We start from the raw sequence: 24,184 nt of genomic DNA, 5'->3' as shown, positions 1-24,184 counted from the left end.
TATTACATTTAAAGGATCAACGAACCTCAACTCATTAAGGTTTTGATAAAAAAATACTTGGTGTTTTTATTCTTTTATTAAACTGTTTTATATAATTTTGGGGTATTTTTTTCTCATTTTAAAGGTTTATCCTCCCCCAAAAATGTAAAACTCCATGGTCTATTTTTAAAGTTTTACTATTAACTTGTATCACTATGTTCTTTTTCTTCTTGACTGAAAGAATAATGATATGTCTATCATAAGAGAACTACAGTGGATTGGTGTGGGTGTCTCACCATACAACCTCTAGATCTGGTACTGAGGTTAAAAAACACCTTTGATCCAATCATCCCAAATGAGAACTTGAGAGGTGTGTGCACTGCTTTTGACTTTCTTTGGTATCTTACATAATCAAAAGAATGGAATTCTATGCCTCCATCAGAAAGAATGACATTGTTCCATTTGTTAGGAAATGGAAAGACTTGGAAAATATTATATTAAGTGAAGTAAGCCAAGCCCACAGAAACATAGTTCCCATAGTTTCCCTTATTTGCAATAACTAGTATATGTCTGAGACAAGCAGAAATGGTCAGATAAGTTGATGTTAGGCGAAATGAACCCCAAGATAAGGACTGAAATGTTTTTTCTTTCCTTTTTTTAAGGCAAGAAAAGAATTTTATTTACCAAACTGCTGCTCCCTGCCATGCATGGTGGAGAAACATGGCTGAAAAGGAAAATGGGGGGGAGGAGGTGTGTTTTTTCTTTCTTGCTAGTGATCTCTAACATATTTATCAGATATTTCTTTGTTGTCCCTCGCCCACAGTATAACCCTTGTTTTCACTGTATTTGATGTTGGTATAATTTGTGAAGGGGCAGGGAACAAAACAAATTGTTGAAAGAGGGATACAGGTGGACCCATTGCAATAATGATATGTACAAGACTTTATATTGAAAAATGAACTTTACAACTTTGTCTGGGGGGGGTGGGAGGGAGATGGAAAGGGATGGGAAGGGGAAACAAAGGAGTAGGCAACAATGCTTGATAAGAAATGTACTCATTACCTTGCCTATGTAATTGTAACCTCTCTTTACCGTATTTTCACAGTTTAAAAAAAAGAATCAATTGCTACAAAGATCAATTTATAGGCCATAACAACAAGTAAAAGACTCACATATTATCTAAGTATTTTAGGTTAAAAAATCTGCTGTGCAGCCAGTAAGGTCTCTTCAATTCTCACATCTGTTTCATTATTAGCTTGGCACTTAGATTCAGTGTGGATAAAATGCATATGAGACTTGTGGGTTAAAAGCAAAAGGAGTTAGAGAGAAGGAAGGAAGAAAGAACAGTGAATATTATCAAAGTTCATTACATGCATACATGGAAATGCCATGATAAAATTCTAAAATCCTAGTCCCTTACTATGCAGAATTTGACATATTCCATTAGAGCAATAATTCAATGGCTCCCAGATAAGGTATGTAAGACTATAAAGGAAAGGCTGTTACAGGGAAAAGGAAATGTTATTGATGAACTGTTTCTAACACATCCTTTGACACATCAGAATATGGAGGCTAATAAAAGCAAAGTAACTGAAAAGATCTCACGAGACAAGAACACCAGCTAGAAATCATATGGGGAAGAAAACAACACTGAATTTGAGGTAGCTAAGCAGGCATCATAAGAGAGAATTGTGAAAAGGTGTCCTACCGTGGACAGACATATGCACACCCTCTTCCTTCAATGGCAAAGACCTTGATTAATCTGCTACTTTCCTTCTTCATACTCTACATCCTAAAGAGAGAAGGATGGTTAATTTCCTCATATTCCTTTGAAGGCTTAAATAAACCATAATATGGCATTCTGGGGAGCTCTACTTGTATCTAGAGTGTGAGCCTTAACCATACCAATTTGGGATATATAAGCCTTCAGTTTTAGCTCAAAGCCGTGGCTCTCTATAACCTGAGCTGCTCATGTTAAACAGCACTGTTGGTACTATAGTAGCACTTGCCTGTAATCCTTTCCTCTGTGGACATGGAAGCAGGAAGTTTAGTAATTTTTAGCTATTCTCGACTAAACAGCAAATCTGAGATTGGTCCCAAATTTAAAAAAAAGGGAAAAAGAGAGAAAAGATTGCAACCTGGACACAGGTAGCTGACTAGTGGTAATTCAAGCAACTTATGAGGTTTAGTATAAAGGGATTGTGGGTTGAGTCACAAGACTGCTTCTCAGCCCACAGCTGGGTATGAGCCTATGCCTCTCACCCTAAGATAGAGAACTGTGGATGCAGGGCACCCCATGAAGATACTCCTCAACAGACATAAGTTGGTCAAGATAGAGTACACCTGTCATTTCAGCTACAATGAGAAGCCTGAAGGAGACAGACTACAAACCAGCCACATAACTAGGCAGGAACTGATAACCTACCCAGAAAAGGAACAACACAAAACGGATGGAGGTATGGATCAGCAGTAGAGTTCCTGTCTAGCAAATATGTGGTCTTGAATTCTTCAAATCCCAATTACACACACACACACACACACACACACACACACACACACACACACACACACCCACGAAAATTACAAAAGACTTTAGTACACATTTATCAAAAGGCAATAAGTATGTCAAAAGCATGTCTGCACTTCCATGTTTATTACAGAATCATTCAGATCAACTTCATGTCCACTAGTATGTGAGTGGATAAAAAAAATGTGGGCTGAGCATATGTCTGTAATCATAGTGCTGGAGAGAATATTGTAGTCATATCACAGGTTTGAAGCCATCCTGGACTGCATAATGAGTCTCTTCTTCAAAAATGGCACAGACTGGATGCCAGTGGCTCAGGCCTAAAACCATAGCCACTCAGGAAGTTGAGATGTGAGGATGGTGACTCCACCTCAGCCACAGTAGAAAAGTCCCTAAGACTTTTATAATCAATTAATCACCAAAAGTCAGAAGTGTATCTGTGGGTCACTAGTAGAGTATTAGCTTTGATTAAATAAGCTAGATGCAGCCCTTAGGCTCTGAGTTCAATTCCCAGTACAAGCACAACCAAAAAAATCATATAAGCACATAAAAAATAAAGAATAATGTATGATACATACACACAGTAAAAATGTTTCATCTACATAAAAGAATGAAACCCTACTATTTACAGCACAAACATGAAGAATAAAATGTGAAGTGACCACATGGAGAAAAGTCAAGTCTTATGTCATCTTATTTATATGTGGATTCTAATGATGTTGCTCACCTAGAACAAGAAAGAGAAAAAGCTGAGGAGGGTCCAGATAATAAGAGACAAGGAGATATTGGTCAATTGGTACAAAGTTAAGTGTTATTCCATTTCACAGTAGAGTGATTATGGTTAAAAGTACTGTTTTGAATATTTATAACTTTTTCAGGTAAGGGGTAGGTTTATTCAGTAGACCTGCTGGGACCAGGCAAGGCTGGCACTCCACGCGGCTGGCAAAAGACTTGGGAAAGAGGTGGGAAAGAGCTGAGAAAGAACTAGAAAAGAGAAGAGAGAGCTGGGAAAGTGAGGTGTAAAGGAAGAGCTAGAAAAGAGAAGAGAGAGCTGGGAAAGAGAAGAGAGAGCTGGGAAAGAGAGAGAAAAGAGCTAGAAAAGAGAGAAAAGAGCTAGAAAAGAGAACATCTGGGAAAGGTGGGAAAGAGAGCTAAAAAAGAGAAGGGAGCTGGGAAAGAGAAGAGAAGGAAAGAGCTGAGAAAGAGCTAGAAAAGAGCAGAGAGAGAGAGCTATTTATAATTTAATAGAAGAAAGGAAGAGGATTTTAAATGCTTTCACTAAAAGAAATGGTATACATTAATGGATATAGGAATTATATTGTTCCTCATGAGTATGTGAAGTTATTATGTGACAGGTAAAAGCAAATGAAAAATAAAGGCACAAATGGGCTGGATACATGGTTCTGTGGTAGAAGTGTGAGGCCCTGAGCTCCACTCCCAGTCCACAAACAACACATAAATAAGATTATAATGAATAAAATATATGAAGATACACAGTATTAAGTATAAAATTTGTTCAAAAGAAAATGCCAGAGGTAATTATCAGGAGGCTTAAAGAAAAAATGTTTATTTATCATAGACTGGAGATTGGAGATCTGAGACAAGGATACATGGTTGCATTCTGGGTAAAGGCTCTCTTCCTGACCTACAGATAATTGGCTTTTTGTTGCATCTCCAATAATAGAAAGATAACCAGTTAGCTCAATGATATTCTTAAAAGAATATATAACTTCATTCTTCACAGCTGTCTATTCTTGATCATATCATCTTCCATAGCCCCAAGTGCTAAACAACTGCTGTATGTAAATATTCACAGGGGTTTGAGGCAGTTTAGATATGTAGTCCCTAGTGGAACTCCATAGTCAAAGTCATGTGATACAGGGACTGGGAATGTGGCTTGTGATAGAGTGCTTGCCTAGCATACATGAAGCCCTGGGTTTGATTCTTCAGCCCCACATAAACACAAAAACCCAGAAGTGATGTTGTGGCTCAAGTGATAGAGTACTAACCTTGAGCAGAAGCTCAGGGACAGTACCCAGGCCCTGAGTTCAAGACCCAAGACTGGCAAAAAATAATCATATGATACAAGATAAAAAGATATGAAACTAATACAAATGATACTACTGTTTTACACCTTACATAGTTAAGGGACATATAAATAATATTTATATGTGTAATACAATATCTTACATATATGTATACAGATATGTTATATTATTTATATAATTACAGTACATACATGTCTATTATATATACAAATTTATTTGTAACAATAAATAGTAGTAAAGTTACCTTGGAAATGGGTGTCAGTTTTGTCATTATTTGAAATAATAGGAGAGGATTATTAGAAAATTGATGGAAAGTTGTAATACAAGATATCACTGGCTATGGCTCATATCACATATAGTAAACCAGGAAAATGAAAATTATCTGAAGGATGCATGGGCATATGTGTGCATATGTCTGTTTATGTGGATGTATCTATGAATAAGTGTGTGCATATGCAGTGTTGGCATGTATATGCTTTTTCTGTGCCAGGTATGGTAAAGTTCAACTGAATATACCTGTTCACTTAGAGGAAAATTATACGTAAGTAAATGAAAAATATATATCAAAATATGTACTATATTTTTTACATGTATTAGGGACAAATTGTATTTTTCAAACAATATTATGGGGAAAAAGCCCACCTGACCATAATTAAAAATAACATCATAAATTGTTATATGCATTGTGTAGAGCTACACTATCATTGTAGTCTCTAGGGGTTAAAGCTCTTTTGGGGATAATGATTAAATGAATCATAAACTCATGACTGATAAGATTATTTTATTAAAGAGAATGGCAGTCCATTCTGGGAACCAATGAAGTGTGTGTCATCTAGACTAGAGAATTTAAATTGTAGTATGAGTTTGGAAAGTGAATTAGAAACTCTAGTATAATTGACAAAGTGAAGAGCAAGTTTTTGAGCCTAGGGAAAATAACATAGCTTGTTCTAAAGAGGTTTTGTAAATGGATAGCATAATCTTGAAAGTAGAACTAAGCAGGAGATGAGGCTGGAATGTAGAACGTGATGAGATAAATATTGTTCCTCAGCCTCCACATAAAACAGTGAATTTAAAATCAATGGACATCTTTGGAGGTTTAAAACAAAGAAGCAGTTAGGTAGATTATGTAGGTTTAAAGACCATATTTGATTATAGTTTGGAGAACTATTTGGATTAGAGTCAGATTAGAAACAAAGGAGGCAGAGTTTAATAGCTAATATCCCAAAAGTAAGTCTTCATCTAAGCACAATGCCACAATCTGTTTTCTAGTCCTTACTTCTTTTAAGCAAACAAATGCCAAATTCTTATTGATAGAATGTGAATGGAAACACATACACTCTATGGGCCATTTTAAAAATATTCTTCTTAAATCAATATTTTAAGGAGCCTTTTTCATTTTTTATATTAAATTTCTTTCTTTCTCTTTCTGCTGTATGAACATAGATACCATGGCAGAGCCAATAGATAGAAGATGTTTGGGTCTCAAATTAATGCATGAAAAATGCCTAACTATAGCTCAGGAAAAACTGACTTGAAATGTTATACGAATAATACAATATTCTTCAGCTTAAGCCACTGCACTAGGGGAAATTTTTTAAAGGTTAGGTTTTTTCTTTTCAGTTAGATGCACATTACTAAATACAGGTGAATAGGTAAGTCATCACAGTGAAAAAGTAAAATAGGGAATTTGCTAGTTCCATCATGAATTGATATGCATGTATGTAGGTAGATTCAAGAAAGATGTATATCATTCCACATTATGTCATTTTTTTCTTTTGTTTATCTGGTTGTGAGGCTTAAGCTAATGGCCTGCATGCTGTCCCTGAGCTTGTTTTTTGTTGTTCTTGTTGTTGGTTGTAGGGCCTGAACTCTGGGCCTGGGCACTGTCCCTCAGCTCTTCAGCTCAAGGCTAGCACTCTACCACTTGAGCCACAGCACCACTTCTGGCTTTTTTTGCTTATGTGGTGCTGAGGAATCCCAGCCCATGTCCCTGAACTTGTTTGTGTTCAAGGCCAGCACTCTACCACTAGAACAGCACCACTTTGATTGGTTAATTGGAGATAAGAGTATCTTGGGGACTTTTATGCCCTAGCTGGCTTCAAACCATGATCCTCAGATCTCAACAGCCTGAGTAGCTAGGAATACAAGTGGGAGTTATCAGCACCTAGCAATTCCTTCATTCTTGATGCAAGTAAAACAATACAGAGACAGGAACTGGTGGATCAAACCTACAATCCTATCTACTTTTTTAATATGTTTTTTATTGTGAACATACTGTACAGAGGGGTTACAGTTACATGAGCAAGGTAATAAGTACAGCATTATTACCTCCTCCTTTGTTTTTCCCCTACCATCCCTTCCCTCCCACCTCCACAACTACATACCTCTCCAAAATGTAAAGTTCGATTTTCAACATAGTGTCTTGTACACCTCATTGTTACTATGGGTCAACCTGTATCCCTATTTAAGCATTTTGGTTTTTCCCTTCCCCTCCCCAAATTAGAGACATATATATACACGATGCAGGGCACTGACATCAAATACAATGAAAACAGGGGTTATACCATGGGGAAGGAACATACAAAGAAACAAAAAAAAATCACATGGTACATTATAAATACTTTAGAAACAATAGCAAGCAAGAAAAAAATAACTTGTGTCCCTATCTTGGGGTTCATTTCGCTTAACATCATCTTATCTGGCCATTTGTACATAGCTTTTGACTTTTTCTGCTTGTCTTAGACATATACTAGTTATTGCAAATAAGGGAAATCATGGGACCTTTGTTCCTTTGAGCCTGGCTTACTTCACTTGATGTGAAGGGCAATCTGGCTGCGAATTCTGTCACCAGATTGATCGCCAGGGTCGATCAGCTGATCTGGCTGGCTAGGTGGGTGTCCCCTTTCTCCCTCACTGCTCCACGAACATCCCTCTCAAAGCTGTGTGCTCCGTAGAAAGGACGGCCATCCCTGATAGAGGAGAACCGGTCTTCAGTCAAGGGTATAGGAGTAGCTGTGCTCCCCTGCTAGAATCTCCAAACATGCTCTCAAGGTCCTGTCTACTTCTTAATGGCTATGATCTAAGGACCATAATTTGAAGCAAGCCTGAGGAAGAAAAGTTGATGAGATTCTTTCTATTTATTTTTTAATTGTGAAAATATCTTACTGAGGAGTTACAATTACATGGGCAAGGTAATGAGTACCAAGCATTGTTGCCTCCTCTTTGTTTCCCTTTACCCATCCCTTCAGATCTCCTCCCTGCCCTGCCCTGCCCTGCCCTCCCCTCCTAAACTCCCCCCCCCTTGCAAATCTTCAATTAGCCAATTATCCAGTAAGCCAGATGTGGATACGTGACAGGTAACTTGCTAGCCCTGTGGGAAAAAAAAGCTAAGAGAGAATAAGACGCTTTTAGTTCTGGCCCAAATACACACACACACACACACACACACACACATATGCACACACACATATACATACACACACACATGCACACACACACACACACACACACACACACTAAATAGAGAGGAAATTAGGGAAACAACTTGACTAGGAATTGTACATTGTTTCCCTACTTTCCCCTCTCTCAATGTTAGACTGGAATTTCTCCTTAATTTTCCTAGACTATGTAAACTAGTGGTGAAACCTTCTGTAACTTCATCCATTTCCTTCTGTTGTCAGGTATCTCAGTCGCAAGAAAACAGAGAAGCCACATTTTGAGAGGTCTCATTGGGAGTCATTTGCTCCACAGAGAATGCTGGCCTTTGGTTTTCCCTAAATGGTTTGATTCACTTTTCTCTGAGGCTATCCCCCTATGTGAGGTTGTAAATGATCTACTGGTATGTGAGCTACTTCCCAAATAAGGTCTGCTTTTTTTTAAGGCTTGGTCTCCACCTCAAACATGTGGTTTTTGTCTTTAAAAGCTATGTTCAAGCTCTATACTGGGCTGCTGGTTTTTGAGACAGAAGTCCACCTTCAGCTGCTGCATTCTTCCACTGAGCCACCTTTTCAGCCCTTGTCCTTATATATAACATGTGATACTCAAGACAGGTGCTGGTGGCTCATACCTATCATCCTAGTTACTCAGGAGGCTGAGGCCTGGGGATTTGCAATTCAAAGCCAGCCTGGATAGGAAAGTCAGAGAGACTCTAATCTTCAATTAAATTAAATCTTCAATTGGAGCTGTGGCTCAAAGTGGTGGATTGCTAGCCTTCAGCAAATAAAGCTCAGGGACAACACCCAGTTACTGAGTTCAAGTCCCAGAACTAAAATGAAGAAGTAAATAAAGTGATACTCAAGGCAAAACAGGATTTCTGATTTGTTCCTGAGATCATAAGGTAAGATTCTGAAGTGATCTAGAAAAGGAAGGGAAGGAAATCATCTAGATGATAGCTCCTTTGTTAACTATAGCATCTTAAGAAGTTATGTGATGACATAAAATCATGTTTAAGATCATCAAGAATCTTTTATTCCTTGTAGTTACAATTTTCCTAACAAATATTTACTAGGTCTGGATAAATATTTCTCTGATGAGTAAAACTATGTATACATTTCCCTAATAAAACACAAAGCCAGGCACAGGTGGCTCACGCCTATATTCCTAGCTACTCAGGAGGCTGACATCTAAGGATCACGGTTCAAAGCAAACCCATGCAGGAAACTCAGTGAGACTCTTATCTCCAATAAACCACTAGAAAACCAGAATTGGCACTGTGGCTCAAGTGGTAGAGCGCTCACCTTGAGCTGAAGAGCGCAGGGACAGCTCCCAAGCCCAGAGTTCAAGCCCCCAAAACAAAACAAAACAAAATAAAACACACAAATATTGCGTATTTGTATGATTTGAATCCCTAATTTTGTTTTCCTAGCAACTTACTCTTCATTGTTATGTTTTTATTACATATTTACTTCTGCATCTTCTAGGTCATTCAAAATGTCCTTGAAGGAGGAGACTGAGGTAAGGCATAAGTTGACATTTAGTACACTCTGAATATGTGAATAATCTCCATAATAAATTATATTAATATGCTAACTAAGCTTATAAACTTTAGAGTATGAGACACCAGGCTGAAAGTAGAAGTCTAATAGACCACAGTGCATGGCAAAACAAAAAGCATCATATTGCTAATAAGGAAAGGCCTGAAGATCATATTCTATCCTCAGGAACCTGGCTGTTTGAAAATTATATATATATATATATATATATATATATATCAGTAAGAGATAATATAAAGAAAGACTGGCAAAGTAAATGACCTTGGAGCAACACAAGAATGTCAGTTTAGAAAGCTTGGGATTTACATTGCAGGGACAGGAATGTCACACTGGTAATGCTTACATTCTATTACTCCATAAAAAGATTCCATGATTTTTGTGAATGACAGGTAAAATGTCACATGAAATAGTCAACGAAAAATAGGAATATGAGAATTTCAAAGTAGGTAGGTAGTGGCATTATAAATAAAAAGGAACATGTAAGGTAAAATGTCTTGCCAATAAAAACAGAAAGAATAAATTATGTTGGAATAGCCCTAAATCTAAAACATTCCCAATGTCAAATTCTGGTGAAATTTTAGAACCCAAAAAACAATTATTCATCCTTCATAGGAATGCATGGTAGTGGAGCTACTTTGGAAGATATTTTGAAATTCTTTTAAACAAATCTAAATATACTTTTCTCTTGTAATGTAGCCACCATATCGGTTGACATTTACCCATAGAATGTGAACACTAATGTTTAGTTAAAAACTTAGGCCAAGAATTTTATTCATAATTGCCAAGATTAGGAAACAATTAAAGCTCCATAGTTAGGTGAACAGATAAATTGTACCTGCAGAGTATGAAATAGTATCAATCATTGAAAGAAATGAGCTACAAAGCCATTAAAAAGCATGGAGGAATTTAGGTTCACATTAATGAGAAGAAACTAATGTGTGTGTGTGTGTGTGTGTGTGTGTTTGTGTGTGTGTGTTGATGAGGATGGAATTCAACATCTTGCACAAAAGGGAAGTGAGGTAGAACTGAGCTGTTTATACAGCCCCCAGAAAACTACATGGCATATTCTTCCAATTATCTAACTTAGTGAAGAATGAAAAATTACAGAATCCAAAAAAAGTTCAATAGTTGCCAGAGATTAGAGAGTCAGGGAGGATAAATAAGCGGAAAACAAAGTTTTAATTCACTGAAACTATTCTATATGATACACCAGTAGATAAGTGTCATTATGTGCTTGTCAGTGTCATTATGTGCTTGTCAAATTCATATATACTGTATGCACAGTGTTGACATTCAATTTTAAATATTTATATCAGGTTAAAAATATTTAATTCTATATGGAATATGTGAGATGTGTCATATATACATATATATAGAGAGAGAAAGAGAGTAATGTGTCAGTCAGCTTTATGTTATTGTAACAAATGCTTGGGGAGATTAGCTAATAAGAAGAGATTTGAGATATACAAGTTGTTATGTCAAAAAACAAACCTTACAACTTTGGCAGGGAGGGGGTGGTAAGGGGGGATATGGGTGGGGGGTGCTGGATATGGGAAGGGATGGGAAGGGGAAACAAAGGAGGAGGCAACAATGCTTGATAAGAGATGTACTCATTATCTTGCCCATGTAATTGTAACTCCTCTGTATGGTATTTTAATAATAAAAAGTTTAAACCAAAAAAAAAAGAGATTTGATTTTAGTTTAGACTGAAGTCTCACAATCCTATTCAAGAGACTATCCTCAATTACCTACAAATCTCTAAAGACTCTTTCTCTCCCAAGACCTTTACACCAGAGACCAAGTCTTTAACTTGGGGACAATAAATGGCTTTATGTGAATAATTTTACTTCTCTGACTCCCAATTCTTCACGGTAGAGGAATTAATTCTCCTGTCACCACAATGTCTCAAGTGATCTCTGGCCAAGAAGAAATGCTTAGAAGTTGGCATGTAAAGAAATCAGTAGTAGAAAGAGATCCCTATAACATTCCATTGTTTTGGTGTTTTAAAGAAAAACTATGTCTGATACAGGACATTGATAGATGTAACCTCATACATTCAAAGCAAACTAAATAAAAGTTCAACTCCTTAAGCATTATGCTTTCCTGGTTTCTAAGTGCTTATATCTGAAACAAAAAGTGACCTTTCCAAGCACAGGGCTTGGCTTTGCCTCATATGCAAGGCATTGTCAAGCAGACAAGTTGGTCATATGGCTGCTTGTCTTTATATCATGTGAATGGCAGGACTACTCACAACTCAATGAACTCACCATATTCCTTACTTAACAGCTTTTTATTTTACTTTTAATCATTCTTTTCATCTTCTTGAGCCCCTTTACCAACACCCCAGCATTTCCAATTTCCAACCAATAGTTCGCACTAATACTTATGACTATTTCTTCTGTAAAGAGTATCTACATATATAAAAAGAAAGTTTCAGTGTTTGATGTGAGTGCCTTATACCTACCATCCTAGTTACTCAGGAAGCTGAGTTCTGGAAGATTATGGTTTGAAAATGTAGAATATAACATTTTCAATTTAAAAGATAAATAGCAGACTGGAGGTGTGGCTTGGGTAGTAGAAACCAAGCCATGAGTAAGCATGCCAAGGCAGAGTATGCAGCCTTGAGTTCAAGCCATGGAACTGGCTCAATTATTTTTCAATATCATCCCAATGTTATTTTATAACTATTGAGCGGATTTAGGGGTTGAACTCAGGGCCTTGACACTGTCCCTGCAATTCTTTTGATCAAGTCTAATCCTCTACCACTTGAGCCAGAGTTCTGCTTCCATTCTTTTTTTTTTTTTTTTGAGTAGCTTACTGGAGACAAAAGTCTCAAACACTTTTCTGCCTGGGCTGGTTTCAAATTGTGATCCGCAGATCTCAGACTCCTTAATAGCTAGCATTATTCATGTGAGCCACCAAGCAGATGGTTACAATATCATTTTAATGATAAGGAATGGACCAGAAAGTTTTACATGACTTTATTGGTTATATTTTTCATGCTCTGCAGTGAGCATGGTGGATGCTCTATGAAGCTGGGCTACATTGTGCTGTGTTCCAAGTTACATGTAATCCAAGGCACGCAACTTGACAACATGGCATCAGTTAATAAAAGATCGGAACACTTGGGTGATAACAAGAGCGATTCAAAAGCTGACATTTAACTGTTATAATAGATTCTCAAGGTTACACCAAATACAAAGTGTTTTCTGTACTTTTTGTCTTTGTATTTGGGAATCTGAGAGTCTTAGAGGACAAACTATAAAGAATACAGCGTGCATTTCATTTTAGCCGTGAGCAAGTTCTATTGTGAACTGTGGATTCATTCAAAGCACATCTGCGACAAGGTTTTTTTGCTTTTTAACAATAAAAATGGCAGCATCTAACTCATCACAGGTGTGCAGGGAGCAATTGTATATTCAAGAGAGATGCACATTTTTAGATTTCAGATGCTTTCAATAGTTTTATAGTTCTTCAAGTAAAGAAATAATCTACCCACCTATATCTGGGTAAACACAGTTACTTTGCTATTCTGTTTTATTTTCTTTAGAGAGAGAATGGGATAAATTTAAAGTCTATTCTGCTATAGGATATGGTATATGTAAGTATATGTGTGCATATATATATGTACCTCTATGAATTCTTTCTATAAAAAATTCAGGCAAGAACTCATCCATTTTATATGTTTAGGCTTGTATGTGGAATGAAACAAATGTGATTTTCTAAGTATCTTTCTTGGAGGAACTGGAGTTTGAACTTCATAATTGTTAGGTACTCACTCTGCCCATTGAGCTATAACCTTGGCCCCAAATTAAGGTTCTTCTTTTTTTAGAAGTAGAAAACTTTTTTTATTGTGAAAATACTGTACAGAGGGGTTACAATTACATGGGCAAGATAATGAGTACATTTCTTATCAAGCATTGTAGCCTCCTCCTTTACCCTTCCTATCCCTTCCCAGCCTTTCCCCACCCCCCACCCAAACCTCCCCCCCCACCAAAGTTGTAAAGTTCGTTTTCGACATGACAACTTGTACTTCTCATTGTTGCAATGGGTCCACCTGTGTCCTTATTTAAACGACTTGTTTTTCCCCTTCCCCTCCATAAATTATACCAACATCAAATACAGTGAAAGCAGTGGTTATACCGTGGGGGAGGGACATACAAAGCAACAAAGAAATAATCTTATAAATGCATTAGAAACAAATGCATGAAAGAAAAAAAAACATTTAAATACATATCTTAGGGTTCATTTTCCTAACATCACCTTATCTGACCTTTTCTGCTTGACTCATACATATACTAGATATTGCAAATAAGGGAAACCATGGGACCTATGTTTCTTTGGGCTTGGCTTACTTCACTTAATATAATATTTTCCAAGTCTTTCCATTTCCTAACAAATGGGGCAATATCATTCTTTCTGATGGAGGCATAGAATTCCATTGTGTATATATACCACATTTTCTTGATCCATTCATCTACTGAGGGGCATCTGGGTTGGTTCAATATCTTAGCTATGGTAAATAATGCTGCAATAAACATAGTTGTGCTGGTAGCTTTAGTGTGGTCTTGTTTGTAAACATTTGGGTAAATGCCCAAAAGTGGGATTGCTGGGTCATAGGGGAGCTCTAGGTGCAGTCTTTTGAGGAACCTCCATACTGCTTTCCAAAGTGGTTGAACAAGTTTACATTGCCACTAACAATGAAGTAAGGTTCCCTTCTGTCCACATCCCCTCCAGCATCTGTTGTTGTTAGAGTTCTTGATTTTTGCCATTCTAACTGGAGTGAGGTGGTATCTCAATGTTGTTTTGATTTGCATTTCTTTTATGGCTAGGGATGTTGAGCATTTCTTCATGTGTCAATTGGCCATCCTTCTTTCCTCTTCCGAGAAGTTTCTCTTTAAGTCTTTAGCCACTTATTTATTGGGCAGTTGTTTCTTTAAGGATTTGTTGTTGGGGGATTTAATTTTTTTAGTTCCAAGTATATTTTAGATATGAGACCCTTGTCAGTTGTATGGCTAGTGAAGATCTTCTCCCAATCCGTGGGCTTTCTCTTGATCTTGCTAGGTATGTCCTTTGCCACGAAGAAGCTCTGCAACTTTATGCAATCCCATTTGTCCAACCTTTCTTTGATTTGTTGTGTTTCTGCGTCTCTATTAAGAAAATTTCGGCTTGCGCCAAGGAGACCTAGGGTTTCTCCTATTCCATCCTGTAATGTTTTCAGCGTGTCTGCTTTTACTCCGAACTTTTTAAATAAGATTTTTATTGTAAAAATACTATACAGAAAGGTTAGAGTTACATGAGCAAGGTAATGAGTACATTTCCTATCAAGCATCCTTTCCTCCTCCTTTGTTTTTCCCTTACCATCCCTTTACTCCCACCTCCACAACTACACTAACCCCCTCCCCCGCCTAAATTGTAAAGTTCACTTTTCAACATAGTGTCTTGTACATCTCATTGTAACAAATTAATGTTCTTATGGCTTGCCTTCTTACAGAATCCATATATTCAAATTCCATTGGGAAAATGCAAGCTATCACTGTGTTGCCAGATCAAAGGTGACAATGAATCTGCAGAGGAACAAGTCATCTAGAGAGCCACTAACTTCAGCAGACAAGGGAAGGTACAACAGGACGGATCAGGAGTGTACCCTCAAGTAAAGTTAGTTAGCATGGTTACTGCCTAGATTACAGTATTATTTGAGGCTGAAGGAGATGGAAGCTTTAGAGGGTGGGGCTTCATTGAAAGAAGTAGATTAATGGAAATATTAAATTGAAAGTTATATAAAGACTCTCTCTCTCTCTCTCTCTCTCTCTCTCTCTGATGCCCTAAGGTAATTATCTCTCCTCTTCCACATATGATCCTTCATGATGTTCTGCCTTGCTGCAGACCTAAAGTCATGAACCATAGACTGAAAACTCTCAAACAATGAGGCAAAATAAATCCTTCCTAGCTGGGTGTCAGTGACCCATGCCTGCACTCCTAGCTACTCAGGGGAAAGAGATCTGCTGATTGTGGTTCGAAGCCAGCCTGCTCAGAAAAGTCCTTGAGACTCTTCAATTAACCACTAAAAAATGTAGAAGTTGAGCTGTGACTCAAGTGTTAGAGTGCTAGACTTTTACAAAAACGCTGAAGCAGTGCCCAGGCCTAGTTCAAACCTCAGGACTGGCACAAACACCAATGTGGAAAAGAATAAATCAAAGAAATATTTTCTCTTCTGAGTTCATTATTAAAAACATTTGTCACAATCCAGGATATGTAACTAATTCAGTAGGATATATCCCAAAACAGAACAAAAAGAATCTATTGTTCAACTATCTTTTTCAAATCACAGATTTTTATGAATCTTACTAATAGTTACTAATTATTGCATTTAGAGTTCTGAAGCAATATTTTCTTATATATACATTAAAAATTAAGCAAATTCTGGTTGCTTAATCAAACCTCTGAGTAATCAGAATGAGTGAAGCACTTCTATATTCTATGATCAGTAAACAATACTAGGTTTATTAATATGTGTTAGAGGAATTGCTTTATTTTTATTAGATGGAAATTTAGGTTCTATGCTAAGTCTTTTACTTCTTAAATTTGATGATGATGATGGTAATGGTGATGCTGACATTGATAATGATGGTCATCATTTTTATAGCAGTGGTGATGTTTTGGATATTCAATGGTCCTTTTAATTTTCATAACAATATCAAGTAATTTTGTTTACTTCTATAGCATAGTGAAAACTCTGACTATTCCATTTACAGATTAATCCTTAACCAAGCATTCATCCAATTTTGTTTTGAGCTCATATCTGGTAGTCCTAATCACTTTGGCATTGCAAGGAAAGTAAATAATAAAGAGAGAAAAGTGAGAAAAGACAGGCAAACAGGACAACGAAGTTCTTACTTGACTGCTAAAACCATCAGCTCATTCTTACCCTTTCTTACATTATAACAACTTAGATTGTGCAAATACTGGTAAAGAGATTCTAAATATTTAATGACTACTAAAAAGATTCTAAGTATTTAAGTATTTAACAACTCTTTTTTTAAAAAAAATCATATACCTTTCAACTGTGCCCTTCCAGAGACTGGACCAGACTGTCTTAAATGTATTCCCACAACAAGTCATATCATAGTTCAATTGGAGCTGAACAGTCTCAGAAAGCCTTGTGTGTGTGCAGGGTCTGGAATTGTTGTTATCTCAGTCAGAAGTTCTCATGGATTTTCATCTCATCTTTCAGTAGTATGTCATTTTCACATGCAAAATACAAAAATCAGTAGGAAAGAGGGCAAAACAATCTCTCTTTGAAAATTTTCAAGAGTACTTTTCAAATTGCAGCTTATGCTTTTCTTTTTTCTTTTTCATTCCATTGGCAAAATGACATCCTATGCCAAGCACAGATACAGCATGAAAAGATATGATCCAAGGGTACTGTGAGATTTTACTGTAACAATTGATCACTTCAGGGCTGTTCTGAGCACCTATGCCAGATGGTCACCCTTATTTCTTACAGTGATATAGGGGATGAACTTTCCTACTTTAACTTTGCAGTTTCAAAGAAACCCACTAACATCCTAGTTTCTCTTTGCTGATATTTCTATCTGGTAGTCAGCCTTCCTAGACCATGATCCAACACAATTAAGGCTACATTCTTGACTGCATGGCCCTTGGTGTATCTTCAGTTTGCACAGAAATCTTTGCTTGGACAACCTCTAAGAAGTTAGGCCAAATCTGATTCAGTTACCTGTTTATGACCCCCATGTTTGGAAGTACTACACATCCTATTTCATAACTGTTAGATTCCCAACAAGAGCTGGTATGCAGTATAGCATCTCAATTTCCAGCCAATTTATTGAAGTCTGTACAAAGTCTTTCTCAAGCTAACATCAGGAAGCTTGAGATATGGTGAGACACCTATCCTTCTTCAAACCTGGGAGTGATTAGAATCACAATTCACCAATGATTCTCTTCTGAATAAATATTTCAATTCTCTCAATCATCAAAAATACAATTCCTTAACATACCAAATCCACAGACTCGAAAAGTTTTTGCTACTAACATTTTTCTTCTAAATATTCACCTTAATATGGTTCTTTAATTTGAGGTTTCATAAGTACCATAACTATAGTCTTTGGATCCCTTAGTAGTGTTTTCCAAATCATCATTATTTAGATGGAAAATGACCAAGATAGTGAATCAACCAACATTTTACTTCCCTGGATAAAAAATGATAAATAATAATATATTATATTTAATGGAGTATATATTGATATTAACTCATCATTATAGACTAGGTAGATTATCTGAAAGAACACTCTTTAATTACTGCACTAATTATTCTCACCAAGATCTGTATTGATTAAAAAATCTGATAGCTCATGATTATTTCTTCATGTAAGTAAATTTTAAAACCAGTGGAGAATAGTGTAACCAACAACAAAGTCTCTGTCTTTCAACATGTGAACTTCCCATTTGTTGAATTTCCCACTAATAAAAACAGAGTCATTTATGATGTATTAAATCTAGATAACTGATTTGCCAAAAGCTTATGAGCACTCCAATGGATGAATTGAAGGTATAATTTAAAATAGAAGAGTTAGCCCAAACTAAGTATATAACTATTAGTATATGTTTTTAGTGATGTAACAGGAAATTACAAGATGATTCCAAAGAGCTCTAAGTTGAATGTTGCTAGAATCTCTCATGTTTTCATCCATCTAATCTTCTAGCAATCTATCAAATTCTGTGCCCTACATTTAAAGGCCCAACAGTCCTATAACTGACAATATTCTTAAAATTCCTTAATATTTTTCAAGCTTTTTTCTTTTCTACTACCTATTATATTTGATATGTAGAAAAAGGTCATTATTTACATATACCACACACACACACACACACACACACACACACACACAACATTTTTTTTGGTCAGTTGTGAGGCTGGGCACTGTTCCTGATCTCTTTTGCTCAAGGCTGGCACTTTACCACTTTGGACCACAACACCACTTCTGGTTTTTGAATGATTAATTGGAGATAAGAGTCTCAATAGGGACTTTTCTGCCCTGGCTGGCTTTCTCAGATCTCAGCCTCCTGAATAGCTAGGATTATAGGCATGAGCCACCAGTGCCCAGTTCAGATATTTGCTTTTTTGATGTTTGTTTTTGTTATTTTTGTTTTTTAACTTTTTGCTTGGAAGCTGCTATTCTTTTAGCAATACTTCTTAAAGCCTGCCAAATCCCACAGTAAATCCCACACATACATTATTATCTGAAAATTACTTTTCTTCTTTCCTATATTTTCCATTATTCTTAAATGTTCCAGTTCAGGTTTTGTTTTTCTTTTTGTCACTACTTCATCAACACTAAGACGGACTTCACAGGTTTTTGTTGTTGTTGTTGTTCCCTTCACATTATGGAAAAGATCACAGAGGGAACACAAGCCTCAGGGAATTTACTCATGTGGCTTCACCACAGATCTCTTACAGTTTTCCTGCATTTGGCTACGACCTCCCACTTAACCAGAAAGTGATTTAGTTAAATCTTCCCACAACAGAAAAGATTTCCTCACTTTTCCTAATATCACAAAGTAGTTTTGCCTGATAACATTGCTTTCAGAAAACTGTTTTGGTACTTTCCCCTCCAACATTTCCTACTCTGACATGTAAGAGCAAGTCAGGTTTGACTCACTGTGCTACTCATACTCATGTTTTTGAGAATTCTGAAAACCATGTATTGTTTGTTCCTGATGTTATGTTCAGTCTATCTTTTTTTAATAATCTTAACCTTATTTTCTCAAACTAGAATTTATGTCAGGCTACATAACTCAACTCTGAAACAGAAAAACTAACGTAAGTTTTTCACAGCACGTTCTGTTTGACTGTTTAACACAACTCATTCCTCTCCCAAAACAATTAACCTATTTATCTCATTAAAAAAGTATTTTATATGTAAACAACCTATTTATCTCAAGAAAGAAACATTTTATATATAGCACTTCTATTATCAAAAGATATTTTTTATTCCAATCTTCATACAAAGTTCATATATTCTAGCTTGTATTTTATCATGGGTATCATGTATTACATACTTACAATGTAAGTCTGTGTTACATTGTGGCATATACACAGGCCTTAATCAACTTCTAATCAAGACAAGGATAACACAACAACAATAAGTACTATGCTATGCCATTATAGATAAAGCAATACCAAATTCAATTTAAAAATATTTTTCAATGGCTTGAGGTTTATTAAAAGTAAATACTAAGGAAATATTCAAACTTATTACTATTTTTATTGCTTATTTTCCAAATAAAGGAGAGGATTTTATAACTGAGTGAAAAATAAAAATATACCATGATACACAAATGTATAGGAAATCATGATCACTAAAGCAGAACAACAAAAATATACGCAAAAAAGTCTTGCACACAAGAGCTGAAGATCAATTAGTAATAAATATAGTAGATAGAAAAAATTCCACTAAATGAATAGATAAGCAAAGGAAAAGTAAGAAAAGTCGATCACCAAAGTTATTGTTAAATGTCAGGAATTACTGAATACCCTTTTATTTTATTCAATGCCCCTGTCTCAATTCTCCAATCAAAAGACATATAATGCTGAGTTGGTTTCAATGGTAAGACCTGACAATTTGTTCTGTACAATAAGCACATCTTACTGATAACAAACAGTGGTTTATGGTGAAAAGTTGGAACAAGATCTTCAAAGCAAACAGCCTCTGAAAGCAGCTATTATTTGTAGCTGAATTCTAGAAATCCTCTAACCCAATGGGATCATGGAAATGTATTTTACAAAGTCTTGAGCTCAAGGCTTGGGATCTTTCTCTTAGCTTTTTCACTCAAGACTAGAACTCTACCTTTTGAACCTTTGTGCTGGTTCATTGGATATATGAGTATCTTGGGCTTTCCTGCCAGGGGAAGATTTGAATCATCATCTTCAAATCTCAATTTCCCAAGAAGCTAGAATTACTGATATGAGTCATTGGTGCCTGGTGGGCCATAGAACCTCTTTTCACCAAAAGCTAGCTAAAGAGCCTGAAAATATTAGTCTAACTTTTCCAGACCCATCGTTGTAAAATAGATACCAAGGGAGTTATTTGACTTACCTTTTTAGTTGTAGGTTACAAGAACCCCATTTCAGGAATCCTGGCAAAAAGGAGGAAGATTCTCCTGCTGTATAAAGGGAACAAGAAAAAATTTGAACAAATATGTTTTGGTGATTTTCCCTCAGTCTATTATTGTCAACATAAGCTATTAAACTGTACTTTTTTTTTGTCATTCGTGGGTCTTGAATGCTGGGCTGAGGCTCTGTCCCTGTACGCTTGGCTCAAGGCTAGTGCTCTACCACTTGATCACAGAGCCACTTCTGGTTTCCTAGTGGTTAATTGGAGATCAGAATCTCATGACTTTCTTGCCCAGGAAATGGATTTGAACCACAATCCTCAGATCTCAGCCTTCTGAGTAGCTAGGTTTAAAAGTGTGAGCCACCAGTGCCTGGTATAAACGACAATCCTTTACTGAATCCTATTCTACATGGCTCTTCTGCTTAAGTGAACCTAAGCTTACAGAGGGAGAGTTCATCCTCAAACTTTGTGTCTTCAGTTTAAAAACTCCCATGTGGCTTAAAACTGTGACCAAAAAGAGTTGTATTTTTCTCTTCTTATTCTTCTTTTGTTATAGAGGTGTTGGTCATGACTCTTCATGTAGGCACTCAATGCTTCACCCCCTTCTCTAACCCTTGCCAGGAGACAAAGAATGTTAGGGAGCTGACAAGACTTTTTGCCTCTTGTTTGAATGAACACAGTCCATTCATGAAAGTTTGACCATGAACTTCACTTTAGCTTATTGGATAAAGTTGACACCTGGTTACATGGCCACATGAATCCCAGGGACGAATGCTAGAGCAAAAACAGCTAGACATCGGTGAGCATATCTACATGACGTCATTTACCGTAAGCTCAAAACAGGATAAACGAATCTTGAATCCAATTAGAAAAGTGGTTTCCTGGGCTCTGGGAAGAAAGGTAGTGGGCAATTCTCTAGAAAGGGCAAGTTGGGAAAATCTCACAAGGATAGGGAACATTTTTTTTATTTTGAATTTTCATCTTTTTTTATTGTGAAAATACTGTACAGACGGGTTACAATTACATGGGCAAGATAATGAGTACATTTCTTATCAAGCATTGTAGCCTCCTCCTTTGTTTCCCCTTTCCATCCCTTCCCATCCTCCCCCCTGCCCCCTCCCCACCAAACATTTGTATTGCAAAGGACCATTTGGATATTTACAACAAAATCCACAGGCCATATCAAACTATCAATATAGGCAAATAGATGTGGGCAACCAATGAAAACCATTCAAGAAGCATACTAGTGTGCTCCACAAATTAGATTTAGTTGGCCTTATACAGCTTTCAGGCCAGATGTTCCCTCCACTGAAACCTTAGAAACAGTGTATATAAATGGTTGCTGTCAAACGTCACTGTATTGTAGAACTGATTTTCATATCTAATTGTCCTTAATTTTTCCCTAAAAAATTATAAACAAAACAGAAAGGTACTGTGATGTTTTGTGGGAATTCAATCCATATACCCAGTACTTCCAACTGCAAAAATACAAGTATAAGTCAAATTTAATGACAGTAAATGAATTGAATCTTAATGAATGTGTGTTCCCTAGTTTCTACAAGGGAGAAACAAGCAGACTTCTCTCCTGGCTTTGATGGTAACTATAATCACTCTTGTTTATGCAGAGTTTATTATTTCTAAATTACTCACTCAGGGTCTGATTAAAAATGATGTTCATGCTCTTTTTTTCTTCCATTCAGTAATGTATTCCTCAAAGCAAGAAAAAAAGTGCTTATCACGAGCCCAAATTAATTAAATTTGATAAACTCGCTGTTCATTAAACCTCTTCTGAGTTTGCAAACATATCCCTTTCAATTGCACTACTTGGAAATGAGAAATGTAAGGAAATTAAAGGAAAGGAAATAAAATTTCATAAATTAACATACTCTAAATGCAATCAATACCTATGTGCCCACAGTGGTCAAGGCCTTAAACCTACAATAGAGAGAAGAAACAAAAAAAATTTCCATATCAAGAAATTAACTATTTCATGCTGCATAGCATGCCCTCCTTTAGTCACATTTGGTCTGAAACTTAAACACACATTCCATCTGCTAGTCTTCTGAGGATCCTTTATTTACCAAGACACAAGTAATCCCTTCTTTGGATTTTAAAATGTGACTTCTATTTTTTTAAAAAACAAGTCACATTTAAAAAATTGAAAATTGCAAAAGAAAAATGTCACTTAAGAGGAATTAAACTCTGCTGGGCGCCCAAGTAGCAGCCAGAACTAGGGTCTCCTACAAAGGGCTACCCCTTGCAGTCTCCAGCAGGGATCTGGAGAGCAACATGATGCAGTAACAATACCTCCAGAAGTCAGCTGGATAAAACTTTCATTTGTCAGAAATGTTCACCTGGGGAAAGGATGCTCATTCTAACCTCCTAACCAAAAGGGAAAGTTATAGTCTGTAAAATTAGTGTTAAACTAGAAGGCTTAGATGCATACACCACAATTTGTCAAGAGGTGTTACCAAAGATTCACGCAGATGAGTGTGACCTTGGTCTTTGGTGGGGGACTTGGAGCATGTAGTATTGTGAGCAGGATCAAGAGATCCACCTGTGGCAATATGAAAGGGGCTATTAAATTCTCAGGGAGGTTAGGAATAAACTCAGGGAAAATCAGGAATTTGTGAATTTCCAGAAGACAAGAAGTGACATGCTTCTCTCGAGCAGGAACCAGCAGCTGTTGGAGTTCACCTTCTGGAATGAGCTTGTCCCATGACCAGGACCGAATATAGATGAATTCAGGTTCTAGCAGCTTTGCCCAGGAACCATGACTAAATGGGACAATTACTGAGCCCTTGGAATTCACTTAGAAGGGACAGTAGAGAGGCAGGGGGAAGGGGCTTCTCTCAGATTGAGCATCATCATAGAACATCATCTTCAGGCCCAGGGATGATATACAAAGGGCAGCATGGCACAAACATGGTTGGGAAGAATTGGTATACTATACAGTCCCACTCATGCAGGAAATGGAATCCAGAGTCATGATCCCACTGAAATCTGTAGCCCTCCAATGATGCTACAGAACTTATGTGCCTAAGTAATGTGACTAGGCTAGGAATTAATTTTAATTGTATATCCAGTGACAAGAGAAAACAGTGAGGTGTACACTGCTGTACATAGCTTTTAAGGGGGTTCTTGTCTTTAAAATACGTCACAGGAAGGGAAAGGTCCCTGTGTGGCTGATGGTAGCTATGCCATGCTCTGTTGACTTGGATCCTCCAGGAAGGGGGTCCAGATTAGAGACTCAGTCATCTCTGAATAAGATTACAACCATGAAAACAATCCGCCCTTTTTTCACGGTTCTCTTGGGCATATTTTCTAAGTCTCAAACCAGGAGCAAGTTCTGACTGTACCCTATGGCTGACCTTGTTTGAATTCCAACTCATCTCTACTCAGTCATTCTCAGTGTGTCATCTCTAAGCTGATAGTGGTGTACAGGATGCATTGTCTCAGTAATTTTCTTTACTTCCTTCGCTGTGGTCTCCAAGAGCAGGGAAA

The 24,184-nt window shown here is 36.8% G+C and overlaps 1 pseudogene; it reads left to right on the top strand.

The window, feature by feature from the left end:
* LOC105997432 overlaps positions 1–23,700 on the top strand; it is a 36,638-nt pseudogene extending 12,938 nt beyond the window's left edge.
* Positions 23,701–24,184: the final 484 nt, after the last annotated feature.

The sequence above is a fragment of the Dipodomys ordii genome, unplaced genomic scaffold (assembly GCF_000151885.1).
Source record: "Dipodomys ordii isolate 6190 unplaced genomic scaffold, Dord_2.0 Scaffold146, whole genome shotgun sequence".
NCBI classification, from domain to species: domain Eukaryota; kingdom Metazoa; phylum Chordata; class Mammalia; order Rodentia; family Heteromyidae; genus Dipodomys; species Dipodomys ordii.
This window is presented reverse-complemented; position numbering and strand designations above follow the sequence as displayed.